This window comes from Primulina eburnea, unplaced genomic scaffold, assembly GCF_022965805.1.
Source record: "Primulina eburnea isolate SZY01 unplaced genomic scaffold, ASM2296580v1 ctg739_ERROPOS11973397, whole genome shotgun sequence".
Classification (NCBI taxonomy): domain Eukaryota; kingdom Viridiplantae; phylum Streptophyta; class Magnoliopsida; order Lamiales; family Gesneriaceae; genus Primulina; species Primulina eburnea.
Window position 1 is genome coordinate 2087588 of NW_027331510.1, and position 4325 is coordinate 2091912.

The window sequence follows — 4325 nt, forward strand, 5'->3', positions numbered from 1 at the left end:
AAAAAAAACCCCAAGACAGTTGTATATAATGATTAATTGCCTTGAGAAAATGCATTCGGAAGAAGATTATATTAATTATATTCTAAGATATTGTATAGTCAAAATCTTCTTCGTGTAATGTGAATCTTCTCTCATATCAAGAAAATTATAGGATTGGTGGATTGAGCATCATGCAATAAAAAAATAAATGATTAAACTAATAATACTCCAACTAATTTGATTTTATACTAATATCAAATCTACAGCATAAACCATGCACAGATAATTACTTAGCATCTAAAAGTTCTTCCACACCGCTCTCAATTACAACACACCATAAACTAATTAAACACACTTAATTAACTGAAAAGGAAAAAAAAGAATGCTAAATTCACCCATATATGATATACCACATTCCAAATGACAGCAAAATAATAACCCCAAACCCTAGCTAGCTCTAGCTTTGTAAGTGAAACTAATGAAGTATATACTGATGTTGATATATATAATATACACACTACACGAAATATTTGAAATTCACCGCATTAGTTAATTATCGTTCGATGATAAAGTTTATATGGAGTACCCGATTATAAACTTTATGATCAAATGATGATTAAGTCATGGGCGCATATAAGCGGTTTCGTGCAGTATATAATTGATTGTAAATAAGGATTTAGGTCGCTTAAGGATATGAGCCATTTGTTAGTGGGTAGATGAAGATCGGTAGGCCAAGAAATAGTTGAATTGCAGAAGCCCATTTCAGATCCGGCTATGGGGGCTGACTCGAAAATGGAGGAGGAAGAAGACGAAGACACCATGCTTCCACGAATTACCGGCGGTGCATTTTCAGAATAAAAATTTGTTGAAGATGTGAGCTTTTGATACAGTTCTTGAATCCTATTATTTTGAACTTCACCGAGAATAATGGCTTGGTTTGCTTGAGCTTGGTGCTGATTGTTTCTGTGGAAAGAATTTGACAGACCGATAGATGGAACATGGATCGGGCCTAAAGGGTCGAATCCCAAAGCCCGAGAGTGAAACACACCATTGGAAATGGAACAATCTGTCACCAAGTGTGATCCAAACAAACCACCTTCTACTTTTCCAGGATTGGAGAGTGGATTAGGACTAGGGTTTTGTTTTGCTCTGAGTAAAGAAAGTATGTGAGAGTTTTGAGGGGTTGCCCATAAAATAGGGCTTTGAGTGAAAGCATTAGCGTGCTCAGATCCACTGAAAAAGGTTGCTTTCCCCATCTCTGGTGAGAGAGTTTTCAACTTTCCGGCACCCGAAGACTTCCCAACCACCGCAGCTATGGTGGTGCTCTTGTTCTTCCGGCATCCACCTCCAATGGGAACGTTGCGCAAGGCCCCACCTTTAGTCCAGTAGCGGCGGCAAGTCTTACAGAAATGGCGTGGCTGAGTGAGGTTGTAGTTGTTATAATAACAAAATTTCGTGTTGGAAGAATCGCATCGTGGACATCTCAGATTCTCCATGGAAGCCGCAGCTGCTGCAGTGGCGGCAGCTCCAGCAGAAGAAGAGGGTGACGTAGTACTGGACGATGAAGGAGAAACCGAGCCATCAAGAAATCCTCCATTAGGTTTAGAAATTTTGGATCTTTCTCCACCAATCAATCCAACATTGCCTCCCCGTAGAAGCTCTTGAATCATCTTGTTCTATTCTCTGTAGATCTACAAAAATTCAAGAGAACCAAGAAATTAAAAAGCAGATATTTATTAGTCCTTTTTAGTTGAAAAAGATGAAGAAAGTTGCTACATAGCTAGGGTTTTTTGTGTTTGTTTTTATTATTTACTCGTGATTGTGAGAAAAGAGAGATAAGGAAACATGAAAATGGGAGCTTACCTTTGTTTCTTTTCAGCTGAAATTAAAGTATTTTGATATGTTGAACCAAAAATTTATGGGGGAAGGTAGAGGAACAGAAGAATTTACGCTAGAAAATCTTTTATATAGGATGTGACAAAGCAAAGGGACAAGCTACTTTGTCTACTTTCGAAACAAAAACTTGAGTCTTTTTGTTTTTGGATCAGTAACATACACAATTCTATTTATATATATATATATATATATATATATATATATATATATATTATAAATATATTAATTACTATATATTCCATTAACTAAGTCTATGTCATATTATTATTATTCATACGGATGTGCATGCAAATATTACCCATACATTGAATCTAATAAGCTTCAATTAAAACTATTTGAAGTATTGCAGCATATCAAAGTTTAAGCCCTTGCTCCATTTTAAAAGTATCTGTATAGAACATTAATACACACACACACAAGGAGTGGAAATCAATGCATGTTTACCATAGGAAAATAATACTAAAATTGTCGTGTAGTTGTCGAAATCAATCCAAATAAAGTTAATTTCCGATGGAATTGTCGAAATCCCATGTGATGTACCCGATAAAACATGTGTGTGTGTGTGTATATATATATATATAATTTTGAGATGAATCAATTTGACAAATTGAAAACACACACACAAGATATATATATACACAAAATTTTTAAATACGAGAATATATATAATTGAACTGTCGGTAGCACTAGCAGGCTCTTTCAATCCAATAATTGGAATAACAAATATAGCTAGCCAGTTTCGAGTTAAAGGAGCCTTGTACGCTTAAAGAATATGACCCACCACCCTCAATTACTAGCCTGGAACCGCACTAATTAATGACCCGAAACTTATGGCTTCGATTTGGCTTCACCGCAAACTAATCGACTACAAAAATTAATTGAACACACACATCAACTGGCTTGGTAAATACTATTTATATCGGTAATATTCTCTTCCACTCAGCAGACACATGTGTGCTCAGTGATGATTCATGACCACTCATTTAAACATCACGCTTGAATAAGTTATCATGATTTATCCACTCAACAACACATGTGACATATGTCGAATTGATAAAAACACTATTAATATGGAACAAAATTACCTGATATGTTCGCTAATTATATTGCCACTTTTTCGCAACAGGAGGGGATTCATTGTGCTAGCAGCTAGCTAGATAATTCCTTCATAATTTGTTTGTTTGTGTGAGCTTTAATTTGTTTGTGCGTGTGCTTCATTCAATCCACGTTCAGTCTGATTATGATTCCAATTATGACGTACTAACTTTTTTTTCTTTGGATTTAATAATATTTTTTGTCAATCCCTTATTTTTGGTGATATTTAACAACTTATTGTATCAGATCAAGCTGTCTTTACACGTATTACATGTACTCGACCATTTTATTGAAGATTTAGAAGAAATTATTCAATCGATCTCAAGATACAAAGCTATCTAATCGTTTTAGTCTTAGCAACACATTTGATATTCTCGACCGCTCGAGCATCATAAGACCACTCAACCATTCACTCTACCTAAGAACAATTGAAAAATAGTTGAGTAAATATATCTTTTGATACAAGCCACACGTTTTACCTACTTTATCAGAAAATTTATTTGACTGATCATACACTAAAAACGAGATATCAGAGTATCAAAATGTTTTCCTAAAAAGACATATATCAGAGCTAGTTATTTTTATGTCAGCGACCGTTTCTTTCCATATTCAAAAAATACCAAATTGCTCATTTATTAAAGTGTATTATGAATCAATAAAGGATTATGACAACAATAATGCTTTTGTATTTATGAGCTTACAGTCGAACGTTGAACAGAAAAATGCAAAGAACGTTATAAATAGAGGATGTCAAGAAAAACTACCTACAAGATTTTACATATACAAGCTTGCATTCTTTGAAAAAATCTCTTAGCACTCTACATACTCATAGTGCTCAACAGTCCTAGCACTAAAGAACATCTATCAAATCATCAAAGATCACTCAAAGCTTCTGGCAACTACTCAATCGTTTCAGTCAAGAGAGTTTGAGTTGCTTGACCGTTTGAATATGAAGACTCATTCTTTCTATATTTTTCATGATATATCAGTTGTGAGACTTATTGTCTCAACTGTTTGTGAGAGTTAATTATGAGTTTCGACTTAGTTAATAGATAAATCTTAAGATTGAAGTGGGTTGTTACAAGAATTTGTAAAACGTCTTCTAATAAATTTCTTCTTAAGTAGAAAAAGAGAGATGTAGAAGGATATTGCCACGAGACATTGAACAAGACAAGTATATATATTATTGTAACACGGATGCAACTAACCGTATTCCTTTATTGAATGAAACATTATGTTCAAGACGAGTATTTATATATCCAAACTGAATCCAAACTCTTCTCTAGCATTAATTAGCTTAAACTAGCTAGACAATGTATTGACTGAGTTTAATTCTGACAAGTTTTTTAACGTTT

The 4325-nt window shown here is 34.2% G+C and overlaps 1 pseudogene; it reads right to left on the bottom strand.

Annotated features, from left to right (window-relative positions):
- Nucleotides 1-203: 203 nt before the first annotated feature.
- LOC140821804 (uncharacterized) lies at nt 204-1831 on the bottom strand (annotated as a pseudogene).
- Nucleotides 1832-4325: the final 2494 nt, after the last annotated feature.